Below are 14,595 nucleotides of genomic sequence, written 5' to 3'. Positions count from 1 at the left end.
AATACACGAATAACTTCACTTTTAATTTATTTTTCACATTTTTTCGGAGCTTCATTTTCCACTTTTCGTTAAATTGAATGTAATTAGTTCCGATCCTGGGAACGCACCTTCAGGCGAGCGAAATACCAAGGGCCGATACCCTCATCAACGAATGCACCTGGGTTGTTGCGGATGACATGTCAGTTGTGGTTCCTCTTTATTTCCGGACTGATGCAAAAATAACCGTTGTTTGCTGGCAGTTGCAACCTGGTAGGAAAAAAAACAATTTGAAATTAAAAAGTCAGAAAATCTGTTCACTTCAAGATCGGCCTGTACGCATCCGGTGTCTTTTTGGCAACCTTTTCGTCGTTGAACTAGCCACTAAACGAACCGAAAGCATCAAATTATCGGAACCGCGATGGATCACTTCGGTTTGTTGTTTTTCTCCCAACTGGCTGCGGCTGCTGTCTGTAAACAAAGCGGCTAGAAAACCTTACTTTTACTAAAATCAAGCAAGATTAACTTTGTTATTACTAAAATTGAGAAAATTTTGCATTTTGCTAATTCAGCAGTAAAAAAAATTTTTTGCTAACGGAAAGTAACAGTGAATTTTTGCTAAGTGGAGCCCCGAAAGTTTTGTGTGCACACAAAATTTTCGAGGCCTGAAATTAGCAAAATTTTGCTCAAATTTGACCAGCTAAAAAGTTAGCAATGAAATTAGCAATTTTTTTAAACTAAAATTCTAGCAAAATAGTCGAAAGGTGTCCGGACTAAATTTTTACTAAATTTTCAGCATATAAAATTATTTTTGCTAAAATTAAAGCAAAAATTTATTAACCCCCAAAAATTACTAAAATTTTAGTTAATTTAGAATTTTAAAGTTTTCGTTGGTTTTTTCAGATATTTATTTTAAAATAGAAAGATCGTAATTATTTGATTGCTGTTAATTTATTCAATAAAAACAGCTGCATACGAAAGCTGTAGTATAAGGTAGATTTTTTTCACTAACACTTTACGCCGTAAATTTTGTTACCGGTAGTGTTGCGGTCGAATGGAATATGCCATACGGAGCCCGGAATCGCGCGTGCCAACATTATGGATCCGGAGTTTCCAAGCCAAAATTATACATGAGGGCATTTGACAAAAGCCATAAGACCACTTTCATCTGGGGCCACCAATCAGCTTGGCTGAAATTTTATAAGAGAAAAATAGTTAAAAATTAAAAATACGATTTGAAGCAGAAATATATTTCTGTTGAACTATTAAACAAAGCTTGAATAAAATGAAAAACATACTTGTAGAATGCCCATCTTCAACCCAACATGTTTCTAAATTCTCGCCTTCAACAAACAGATCTAGAAGTGAATGAAGCAACGAGCCCTAATTTTTCCAGCAGCGTAATGATATCACTCGGAAACAGCATCGCAGTGGCGTATCTGTTAATTGAAACACAAATAAAAAATAAGTATCTTAGTCAGAATAAAAATATCATTTGTTATGTATATGTATGTTTTCGGATAAATAGTTTAGATTAGGTAAATTTAAATTCGATTCAGATGTGCTGTTAATGTTTGTCAAACATCTGGTACCGAAAAATCAGATTTTGGAGCTCAAATTTGGATGTGTATCAGATTTCACCTGTCAGATGGCATTGAAAAACTTTTCTTAAAACATGTTTGTTTTTAAACAATATTTGTAGTAACAGAACTTAATAAATTACTGGGTTATTTCTTATGATCTAATCACTTTTCGTAAAAAAAAAGAACTTAATAAACGAAGCACGAATTTGATTAAACACAGAAAATTAAATTATTGCATAAACATTCTAAGCAGAATGCGGGAAACGGGTTCCGGTTTTATACTCCCTGAAAAAAACATAAAATGAGAAAAACCTACCTAATACATAACACATATGACATGATTCCCGGAAAATGGCGTTCGACACGAATTCGCTGAGAGTCGATGATGAGGGCGAAACCGTCAATGGATTGCACAATTGTCAGCGGAAAGTTGGAATTAGAGTCCGGATCCGTCCCAGTCGGATTTCTCTGTTTTCTTATTATCTATGTACAAAGCACTGTTTCCATCTTTAAGATGAGATGAATCATCCAATAGGATGAAAATTCCTGAAAAAAATCCATCTTTAACGTTGTCGCAACTTCTTTCATAATCCACACCGCCGCCACTTTCACCAACTCCGGTGCCTTCTATCAGCTTACCGCTTTTGGAGAACACCTGCCACTGCTGCATCCAGTTAAGCTTTTTGCTATGCTCCGTACTGTACCACTGTTACCTAAAATATAAAATGTTTTGTTTCAAACTCAATCTTGAGCTTGAGCTTGAGCTTAGATAAACCGTACATTTCAGTAGTTGCTACTCCGTGATTGACAAGAACCATCAAAATTGTACATAGATCCAAATAAATGGGGCTTGGGATTAGCTTACCATTTTCTGTGTACACGTTTCGAAAGTTCCTTGTGTTATATGGTCAATAACGGCGCCGGCCACGTCCTTACGGTTCATCGGGGAAAGGGAAGGATTGTTAGTTCGACTTCCGTTGCTACTAGAGACCGAATACACCTCTAAATCTGCACGGTCGTCACAGGAAGGGTGGTTTGTTAGTGGGGAAGGTAAATATGTAAGATCTGGATTCCCTTTGGGAAGGGATGTGATCAAAGCAAAGTTAAATATTTGATGATCGTCGCGTTTTTATTTAGAGCAAATACGTCCTAACGTGACATTGTCATACACGTACAATGCACTTGGCACCGGTGCAACTCACCGAATTTTATCACGCGTTTAAAACGAGAAGAGCAAGAACGAGAGAAAGGGAGAGGGAAAGAGAGAAAAAACCGAATTTTAACCTCATTAGAAATATTTAATATTGGAATTATCATACACGTACAAAACACTTTTATCGCGCGCTGTAGACCAAGAGAAAACACGTCCAAACGCGACATTGCAATACACGTACGAAATAAACGCGGGAAAATTATCCATCACCGAACACTTGTACCTTCGATTTCACGGCGGGTAGTCAAAAAACTCACTACTAACAACAAACGAACTTTATTTCTTTCGAATTTTTGGCAAGCTAATTAAAACTTTATCTGTCAGGTTCACATACATTAAGCAAATTTGAATTGAAATGAAAAATATACTTATCTTAGTATCCTGTTGAAAGGCATTTTTTCTGTGGGCAACGGTATCGGGTGAAAATTCGCCACTCGACGTCATCAAAAAACCATACATCGAATTTTAATGAACTGGCAGCACAAAAATATAGAGCTATAGTTGCGCCATCTCCATTTGAAATGAATAATGAGCTTTTGAAAACTCATAACAGCGCTATCTCGTGATGAAAATCACTTGAGAAAAAAGGCATAACAGCACCATCTTCTTTCAAAAAATGACTTGCTAATTTTCTAAAGGCTTTTCGAGTTGCTGCCATTTTCTCGACTCACAAAGGAAACAAAAAATACAAATATTTAAACATAAATTGCACTTCATAGTTAACACTTTTCACTAAAACTTCACAACTCTTCTAAGCACAATCACCTTAAAATTCGCTTTAACAATTAAAACTCAACAAAAAACAATTATTTCACCAAAAAATCAACATTTTTTCTTCTACTTGTAATAAGTAACACCCCTAAAATTGATCCTAGGCCTAGTACCTGTTTTGTTTCAAACTCAATCTTATTCACAAACTTACTTATCCTCTTACTTCCGGATAATTCGACAGCAAGAACAGTAACCCTCCTTGGTCGTCGCCTCCCCACGCTTCTCGTCTGAAGTGGGGTTGTCTTTTGTTGACCGCTTTAACACAGGCAGGTATCATCATTCTTACCGGAAGATAGTCAGTGCCGGAAGTATCCGGGAAGGTATTTTAAAACAGCCTCAGATGAACGCCCCGGGAACAGATAACTAAATCACACTGGCTCACGAAACAGCCACGACCGATTGATTGTTTGGAATAACAATTCATGGGGTTTTATCTCACCGAATGTAGAAAAACAGAAATGAAATTATTTACAATTTCTTAGCCTGAAACCGCGCGGCCGAACGAATAACACCCGAAAAAAGAACTGTCAAACAAACGCGGTTCAAGCACAGACTATTAGTTCGACTCCATGCTAATATAATTGCTCAATTTAGTAGCAAAGGGTTTTTTTTACTCAAATTGAGCAAAAGTCATGACAATTTGGGAAAGTGCTAACTGAACAGTAAAAAAATTTTTTTGCTAACGGAAAGTAACAGCTCATTTTTGCTAAGTGGAGCCTCGAAAGTTTTGTGTGATATGTATTCACTAAACCACAACAACTATTTTATGACAGAGCTGACTACAAATATGAATAGCTGACTACAGTTCTATCTACTATGTCATAGCCGCTGACATTTTAAATCTAATTTGAAGCAACACTTTTGGTTTGAACTGATGTTAACATGGTTTAAATGTATTACCAAGGAAAATGACCTTTTTTTTGTAATTTAGTTCAACCATATTTGTATGAATTTGACCAAAATTGTAAAAATGGGGCTAAATCGCTTATTTAATCATTTTATTGCATTTAGCTATTGGATATACGATGAAAATGCGACTTTTCCACGAAAAATTAGAGGGCTCCCCTTTGAAGGGTTAGTCTAATGTGTTATTTTGTATTGAAAATTACCAAATTTTGGATTTTTTTCTCGAGTTAAAAAATTAACGCATCTAGGATAATTCCAGAAATTAAAGATTGATATTCAAACCACAAAACGCTGTGTTTGTTAATGTTTTTTGTTTGTCCCAAACTGAAATATGATAGTTTGAAAAATACATCTTTTTGATAGAAAAAGCCTTATAACTAACAAATGCTTCAAGATAGACATTTGCTGTCCGAGACAAAAAAGGTGCGAATTTTGATATGATAAAAGTGTACAGAAGACACTTCTTACGCATAAATTCATTTAAAAGAGTTAGAGCTAAAGAACTGTTTTAAGGCAGGCTCTAACATTTCAAGATTGGAAAAATTACAGCATGTTTCCCGATCCTCATATGAATTTAACACTAAACATACCGACACTTTGTATATACCTATTCATACCGCGAGCGGTCAAATGACGGTTTACACTGTTTTCGCTAAAACTTTCTTGTTTCTCAACCGATTTCTTTAAAATTTATAGTTTTAAAAAGCCTATAACGTGACTCAAATATGTTTCTCAGACAATTTTCAGCTACAATCAATTATTTTAAAGTTATGTTAAGTCTAAGAAATTTTTTATGAAAAAACATGCTTCAGGAAAATTGCTATAAATCTGTTCATCAGTGCTCGAAAAAAATTTCACTTAGTGCATGAGAAAGCTGAAGTTAGAAGCTATATGTTGCAAATATGGAAATTTTTATCAAATTTTTTTAAGATCATGGCCACAAAAAATGTAAAAAAGTTGTGTAAAACCCGTACTTTTCAATCAATCAACCGCCAAAGCTGTTCCTGTTACAGTAGAAAAATTTCAAAAAATGAATTAGAAAGTTGACGTAATTTGTCACATTTTGGCATCTTTAGATTTTTTGAAACACGAAATACATAATTTATGACGAATTTTCAAAGGTAGCTGTTTTTCAAACATTTCATCAATTCGGATTTTTGATACAATTCCTACACCTAAATTCGGCTTTGCACTGGATTTTGAGTATGTTATCGTAAGGTTTAGGCAAAAAAATTATATGCAAATGAAAGAAAATTTCATACCGGTTCTAGTGACGTAACTGCATTGGCGGTGCGATGCTTGACAAAAATATAATAAACATATTTCTGAAAGTAAAACCAGAAAATTTGAGCGAATGCTCGTTTATTTTTTCGTTTCCTTTCACCCGTCTTCGTGAGAAAAATAGCTTTGAGATATTACCACCCACTGCGCCCGTCTGCCAAGCGAGAATTTATGCTGACTTTTCAAAATTCAGAAACTACCTCACTGTTTTATTTATCATATTTTTGTCAAGCATTGCACTGCCAATGCAATTACATCACTAGAACCGGTATGAAATTTTCTTTCTTTTGCATATATTTTTTTACCTAAACCTTACGATAACATACTCAAAATCCAGTGCAAAGCTGAATTTAGGTGTAGGAATTGTATCAAAAATCCGAATTGATGAAATGTTTGAAAAACAGCTACCTTTGAAAATTCGTCATAAATTATGTATTTCGTATTTTAAAAAATCTAAAGATGCCAAAATGTGACAAATTACGTCAACTTTCCAATTCAGTTTTTGAAATTTTTCTACTGTAACAGGAACAGCTTTGGCGGTTGATTGATTGAAAAGTACGGGTTTTACACAACTTTTTTACATTTTTTGTGGCCATGATCTTAAAAAAAAATTGAAAAAAATTCCCATATGTGCAACATATAGCTTCTAACTTCAGCTTTCTCATGCACAAAGTGAAATTTTTTTCGAGCACTGATGAACAGATTTATAGCAATTTTCCTGAAGCATGTTTTTTCATACAAAATTTCTTAGACTTAACATAACTTTAAAATAATTGATTGTAGCTGAAAATTGTCTGAGAAACATATTTGAGTCACGTTATAGGCTTTTTAAAACTATAAATTTTAAAGAAATCGGTTGAGAAACAAGAAAGTTTTAGCGAAAACAGTGTAAACCGTCATTTGACCGCTCGCGGTATGAATAGGTATACCACATGCGTTATTCGAAAACCGCAACACTTAAAAAAATTTTAAAAACACAAAAATACTTGCATTTCAAAAACAAAAATAGTCCTGTCGTTAAATTTGCGAAAAAACAATTATATAAGGCGTAATCATCGTTTAAAGTTCAAAAACCGTCATTTGACCGCCTCCGGTACGTTTAGTGTTAATGTCTTTTACAATGTTGCTTTAAAAGTTATTGGCTACAACTTTCTAGAATACAATTTCACTCTATATTTGCAATTAGAAAAGTTTGTATACCAGAATTAAGAAAAATGACACGTCCTAATATCTTATACTGTATTATTGAGACACATTATTTGATGAACATCTTTGCTGAAGACACCGTTTGTCTAAATCTGATAGTTATTAATTTTGTCTCGCTAAATTCCCGGACCACTGTGCATTGTCATTGCAATCAGTCAAGTTGGTAAATTTCTTTTCGATACCTCTAGATTCTAGAAAAAAAGTTGTTCAAAATTAAAAAAAAAGCGCGTGACTTGAGCAATTTCTTTAACTAAAGTTTGTTCGAACTGTTTTAATGGTCATAAAAACAGCAATCTACAGAAATTGAAAAATACTATTATAACTGCATTAAAGTTCCTTTTTCCAACCCTTTCGGTTGTCATCGGTTGTTCCTAAAAAATTGATATGCATGATTTTAAATTAGTTTTTGTGAATTTCCGCCAATTTTCGCTAGCTCAATGTAGACAAAAAAGCTGTGCTGTTACTTTGCGCCAATACGCAGATAGAACTAAAATTCGTCTTTGAAGATTCGGACGACACGAACTTACAACTTAATAATAAAATTAAAAACACACAATTGCGCACTGCCATCTTAAACAAAAAATAAAACATTTATATTTGTTTCGTTTGATAGTTTATACTCTATATCCCGTTTTAAATTGATGGTTCATTTGATTCTGATTTTGGCTAACGTAAAAATAAGTTTTCTTTTCAGGTAATTAATGGGTTAAAAACTCTGATTGCTGTAAAACAGTTTCTCATTGTAATTGTCTGTTTCGATAACAGAAAAATTTAAAAATAAAACGGAAAATCTAGAATACGGATAAGCGATTTCAATTCTTCTCTATTTCTAGAAATCAAAAAAGTTAATTTTCAAAAAAAAAAACGGAACAAACGATATTAACCAATAATTTACATAATTACACTTAAAAATAATTAAACAATGATCTACACGTAAGAGAGCGTAACAGTTGTTACAAGCTGAGCGAAAACAGAATACACTATTGAGACCGAATTTTAGAGGCAAGAAAGAAAAAATCGACAATATGTACATAAGAAAAAAAAACATAAAGATAAAATTTAATTATTATTTGCAGCAACAAACAATGGAAAGTATATTAATGTTATCACAAAAAGAATAAAATCGCAAAAAAACATTTTGAATTAATCATAAGGCAGAGATACTATCGATAACAGAAGTAATTAAAAAAGAAGATGCAAGACGCGAAATTTACTAGGATTTTCTTGTACATAATTAGACATAACGAACAAAAAAGAAGGAAGCAACACATTTATTACAGCAAAATCATAATATTAAAAAAAAAACAAATAGCAACTAGACACTATATTCATTGATAGCAACAACAACAAAACAAACAAAAAAAACGATACAAAAACACGTGCAAAAAGCGACCGCAGAAGGTAACGCTAATAAATTTAAATCGCAAAACGAAGCACACAAAACACACGTACACAATTGGAAAATAACACAACAACAACAAAAAAACACAGAAAAATAAGCATGCTGGTCGACAAAAGAAGAAACCAGAAAAAAAATGCTGCAAATAATCGAGTAACAATAGATAACAAAAACAACAACTTCAAAACTTAAGACATTTAGCGCAGACACACTTTGCCGATTAAAAGCGAGAGCGGAGAGAAAGAAAAACAAAGAAATCGATTAAGACGATGACAACAAAGAATCAAGAAAACAATGAAAAAATAAATTAACTGAAAAATAACAATTTGTCTGGTGTGTTTTGATTGTAGATATCCGATGTACCTGTAAATTTAGACCGGAACAAATATGGAATAGGGTAAAGGCCCCTAAGACAACGGCTTAAGGAAGCTTTTTTCATTATTTCAATAGAATTGCCTTCCATGTTGGTTTAAAACTAATGTTTAGTAGTTAAACTATATTTCCAATTCTGTTTTTTGAAACTATGTAGGAAATAGATCAATCCATTACGTACTTTTGAGTCAATTTATGATTTATTTTCCTCATTCAAGTTCCTTCATTGTCGTACCAGGTTCCTAATTCCGTCGTACAAGGAGACCGAAATTGTCTCAATTTATTCCACCCTCTTTAGAAACACATTTAAAATGTTGCGGTTGCGGTTCATGCAATTTGCATTAGCTTACATCGAACGGATCAATCGCGCAGGATAACAGCAGAAGTTCTTTCAAGTAACCAGTCGCAATAAGCCAAGAAACTAGGATAGCTTTATTGTAAACAGGTCTACCATTGCTTGGGTAATGCATCTGCAGGCAGCAAAATATTTTACCTTCTATTCAATTCTACCGAAATTGTCTCAAACTATTCCTCCCTGATGAGGGATAGATTTTAAATTTTGCGGTTGCGGTTCATGCAAATGCTATTATTTACTTCGCTCGGATCCACCGCGCAGGATAACTGCAAAGTTCGAATAGAAACTAAGTCGCAATAAAATGGTCTTGCCAAGAAATCTCAAGGTAGCGTTATTGTATCTAGGTACCATTGCTTGGCTAAGGCAATTGCAGGCAGCAAAATATTAGACCTTACAAATTGAATCCACCCTGCAAATGTATTTTCTACCAACACACTCTCCAACGGACAGGGCTGCCATGATCCAGGATTTGTCTGTAAAATAAGATTTTATAACATTCATACAGACACTTAACACAAATTTCAATGCACAAATTTACATAGAAACTACCCATATTTAAAGAACATCAACATTTTTAAAAGAACTATATGTTTGTCTACGTAATGAGACTGAATAGTAAGACATTTGAGGAGAGGCAGAATCACATTTGCGTTTTGTCAACACTTGTATTCTTATACATGTGGGAACCCTGGCGAAAGATATCGAAACAAAGCAACACCACGTTGATGCGTGTAATGCGCATTAGAATGGTTCAGCTCATCTATTCGAGTTTTTTTTTACGAACGATAAAAGTTTTTGCAAAAATGTTTGTGATTCAACTAAAATTAAACTTTTCTTCTTTTTCATTCAAACTGTAATATGACAAAAATTAAAAAAACATCTTTTGTTGAAAATCACTGAGAATTTATAAAAAATGAAGCAAACATCAGTCAAGTTTTAAAACTTATATGGTAGGAATCGTCATATAAAAGGGGTTCAATTTTGTTGAATTTTGACGACTTTATGTGCAAAAAAATCATATCTACCGATTTTTTTAATTCAAACTTGTATTGAGATCCAAACCAGAGACTCGTGAACTCTTATTTCAAAGTATAAATTATTCATTCATCTAAACTTTCTTGTCTTTTTGACCTTCAACGGAAGTTTTTGGCATTGTTTGTTCATGCATCGCAAAAATTAAACAGTAATCGAGGTTTTCAGTCCAGGGATTGAATTTTTTTCCTCGAGTAGTTATTGATTCCCATTTAGAGAATTTCTGAAAACTGGAGAAGTTTTAGTTTTCAAGAATCTTTCAGTGACCATTCTGTAGAGCAAAGCGTTTGGTCGTATGTGATATATTGCAATTTGAATGAAAGAAGTTCAAAAAGTCTAATTTACATTTAGTTGATGTATCTCGTGTTTCAAATACTTGAGAAAGGTTTAGTGTCATCAGAGAATAAATCCAAAAATAATCAAATCTCAAAAAACAAAATTTTAAAGAAACAATGTCATTGAAGTTAAACGTTAGAAATGTGTAAAGTTGGAGATATTCTTGCGTGCACTCAAACGTCTATTTAATATTGCACGGAACTGTTAGTAAATGATTTGTAAAACACCAACCACTTAGCTAAAAAAGCCATCAATTCTTTGTTCATTCAAACCATGCATTATAAGCAATGCTGAATACAATTAAGTAATTTATTAACATAAAAAGACTTTTTTCATTTATCTCCCAGCGCATCAATTTCTAGCTTCAAAATAAACAAAATTACTTTATTGTGTTGTGATTACTTAGAAATCAATTATGTTCATTCTCTATGAGTACGACTGTGATCAGCAAAAAATAGTAAAAATGAACCGGCCTAATTCCAATTCTTGCAAAACGGTTTCCTATTCTTGTCGCAAAATTACGACGAATTATGGGGGCCGAGCGATTCGATTTCAATCGAATATTGACAAATTTATATAGTTCAGATTAGTTTGAAATCATTTTTCTAATTTTATTTAAACACTTTTCTGTTGAATTTGATGATTTTGATTGTTATATGCATTGACAGGAAGCGTTAAAACAAAGAAACACGTTGGGAGGATCACTAAGTTCGTCTTTCAATATGGCGGTGTGCGCCAATAATTAATTTCACTTCGCGATTTCAAAATCAAATATCTCAAAAAATAGTTTCAAAAGTGACAAATTTGTGATAGAAAATAAATTCACAGGCGTAAGTTTATCATGTGAAGTAGCCAATTAAAGTGGAAATTGATTTTTCGGCTCTAAAACATGCATTCATGAATTAAGACGAATCAGAGGGATACGACGGAGGAGGGTACACCTACCCTACTTCTTTTGTTACCAGGGGTGACTCAAATTTTCAAGGGCAAAAAGCAAACCGTGGAAGCTGGGATTATTTTTTATCTTTCGTAATCGTGTTATTTCAAGTTTTTTATATGTAAAATAACCAGATTTTTCGATTGTGTTCAAGTTAGATTGTATGCAATTTGTTGAACACAAGATTTTGATATAATTGAGAGACAAAATGATCTTGTTTCGTTTCGGTACTATGGGCAAATGGGTAGAAACAAATGGTCTCCTTTCAGATATTTAATTGTCTTGCTTTGCTGTCTTCAGAGATACAATTGACGTACGTGAAACGTGAGCTAATGGCTTCAGTGTTTCTAGACATAAAGGGAGCTTTTATGAAGTCTCAATAGAGGTTTTGTCAGACAAGTTGCACTCCCGAGGTCTGCCTCCTCTATTTAACAACATCTTATACAACTTGCTTTGTGAGAAACATTTGAACTTTGCTCACGGAGATATTACAGATAGAATAACCTCTTACAGTGGCCTCCCGCAGGGTTCATGTTTAAGTCCACTTTTGTACAACTTTTACGTAAGCGACATCGACAGTTGTCTCTCTGAAGGCTGCACTCTAAGACAACTTGCAGATGATGGGGTGGTGTCTGTCACAGGATCTACTGAGTTTCATCTGTACAAACCTTTAAAAGATGGGCTTTGGGGCTTGAGATTAAGTTTGCTCAACAGAAAACGGAGATGGTTATTTTCTTTAAGAAATATAGACCTGCTAAACCTCAACTTCAAATCCTTGGCAAAATGATCACTCAATCGAGATGTTTTAAGTATCTTGCGGTTTGGTTTGATTCCAAGTGTACCTGGAGAGCCCATATTGAGTACCCAAGTAACCATAAGCACTAAACTAGCAGTTAATTTCGCAAAATTTGGCTTATAGATCATTTTGACAAGTCATTAGAGCTTATGGTTACTTAGGTATAGTGAACCTACATATCAGAGAAGCGACATCTGATCCCTTTTAAAATAAAATATTTGGCCACATCGCCAAAAGTTTGGACAAAAAAAATCCACAACACTGTTTTCTGGTTCAATGTTCAAGCTCTAAAGCGGGCCACAAATGCGATTCAATTCGATGAAATTTTGTCGCTGTGAAAACGATTTGCATCGTGTATGGCACTGCTTGAATAAGCTCAGATCCCTGGTCGTTCCTCTGGAGATCAGTGAGGGTGGGTATACATCACCATCTTTTGCAATGACTTACTCTATCTTGATCTCACGAAGGCTTGTGCCTACTTTTGGCTCCCAAATCTCGAATGTGATTCGTGCTTTATGCAAAAGATACAATTTGTTTCAATTTATATTTGTAGTTTATTTGGTGTCAGGTGTCATAATAACTGTGTTTTTTTTTTATTAGTGATAACTGTGTGAAGTGTTAGATGTGTAAGCGTAGATGTGTATGCGTATGGTATGTATGTCGCGATATGCTCACTGTTTTGTGCAAGCCTGCGGCGTCGGGACGGGCTCTTAGGGTGGCGGGACTGGCGATGTTCTGCTGGCTTCTTGGCGACTGGTTTGAGGTTGATCGTGGCTAGCTAACTTACAATCAGGCCCATGCAATCCTACTCAACCCGCGTGGAGGACATCTCTTAGATTTAAGCTTTTTTCTCAGATTTAAGCTTTTTTTTCTCTCAGATTTAATCAATACTGATGTTATGAAATTTGGTACATCTTTGTACCTGAAAATAATTTTTACCCGAAAAAAATTTTCGTAGATGATGGAAAGAATTAACACTAGAAAGACCGCACCAGTCAAAATGACTGGTTGGACACTTTGTTTGTTGAATATCTTTCAAATACTTCGCCTTAAAAATTCGCAAAAAATACGACTTTTCATGAATTTTGAATCTTTACAAAACTGTGTATTTTTGATTCCACTAGCTTTTTTAATAAGCGAGAAAAATTTCGCCATGGACACTCGGACTGTGACCAGTCAAAATGACTGGTAAAATTCACAACCCTATAATCAAACAAAATAAATTTTTTTCGCTTGCTTTCATTTGCAATCTACATTCAAGACAATGAGTCCTAGTTGATTTATGGTGGGCAAAAGTGTGTCATTCGTTATGAAATTATTGATTTTCGATGCGAAGTCATGAAGATTTGTATAAAAAGTTCTCGGATAGGTCGGTGTGTGGCGCTTCAAGCACTTGACTCCCAATTTGTTGGTTATCCACCATGGGTGCACGGATTCACCGCAGTTTCTGCCCAAGTATGTATTCACATGCGTTCTTAGATTATTAGGTTCGACAAATTTCCAATGCAAGTTCACTTACAGGTATTCCGGCACCCGTGTACAAACCTGGCCAGCTGGCAACTGATTGAACATTCTTGTTATAAGAGGAAACACATCTTACCTGTCGGTAACTTATGGGGTTTAAACCCTAGAGTTTTCTTGCCGACACTGGGAATCGATCCCAGTACACCTGGCATACCTAGACCACCTGACTATCTGATAGACCACATCGGCGCTAAGATGTTGAAATATGGGTGCACGGAATGGCTGTATATTCGCCGCTGTTAATTATATAGAAATAAATAGTTTTCAACTCGAATCAGAACACAAAATATTTTTGAGTTAGATATGATAGGCATTTGGAATTCAATATTAGTCAATCGAAATACTTTTAAGGAAAAACAAATCAATGTGTACATTTGACAATGTTGATTCATTATTTTTACTTCCACTGTTTTCCATCGCACGACATAACTTGATGCATATAATTCCTTAAAATTCACTCGATTCATGGTAACCTTTTTCCAATTTCTCGGATGTTGATCAGATCTTATCAGATAAATATACGATTGCAAAAACCTGTTTTTTAATAATATATAAGTAAATTTATTATTTCAAGATATAATTGAAATATTTCTTTTCCAGGAATGAAAAAAACAGAACTTAAAATAAAAATCGTCATTTAAATCAATATGTCTCAACATGAAAGACATGGTTTCGACTTTGGTTTAGTTAAGATTTGTAATAATGCTTTTTAAAAAATTGCAGAAAGTCCTATATAAATAAATTTTCATTTGAATCTTTAAAAGTCTTTATTCTTTACCTTTAGCATGCAAAAAAATTGATTTTGGATGAATAGCGGTGAATCCGTGCACCCATGGTAAATTGCTCTACTTATATAAAAAATATGCTTCAAAACCTACAATATCAGGTATAATTTATAGACATCGAGT

The 14,595-nt window shown here is 34.1% G+C and overlaps 1 long non-coding RNA gene across 1 annotated transcript; it reads right to left on the bottom strand.

Annotated features, from left to right (window-relative positions):
• Positions 1-865: 865 nt before the first annotated feature.
• Positions 866-13,249, bottom strand: LOC129748562 (uncharacterized). Its single transcript, XR_008737771.1, has 3 exons — positions 12,839-13,249; positions 1,275-1,415; positions 866-1,166 (listed from the first exon to the last, which is right to left on the bottom strand). It is a non-coding gene; the product is annotated as an uncharacterized LOC129748562 (long non-coding RNA).
• Positions 13,250-14,595: the final 1,346 nt, after the last annotated feature.

The sequence above is a fragment of the Uranotaenia lowii genome, chromosome 2 (genome assembly GCF_029784155.1).
Source record: "Uranotaenia lowii strain MFRU-FL chromosome 2, ASM2978415v1, whole genome shotgun sequence".
Taxonomy (NCBI): Eukaryota; Metazoa; Arthropoda; class Insecta; order Diptera; family Culicidae; genus Uranotaenia; species Uranotaenia lowii.
The sequence above is the reverse complement of the archived record's forward strand: the minus strand, read 5'-3'. Positions and strand labels throughout refer to the sequence as shown.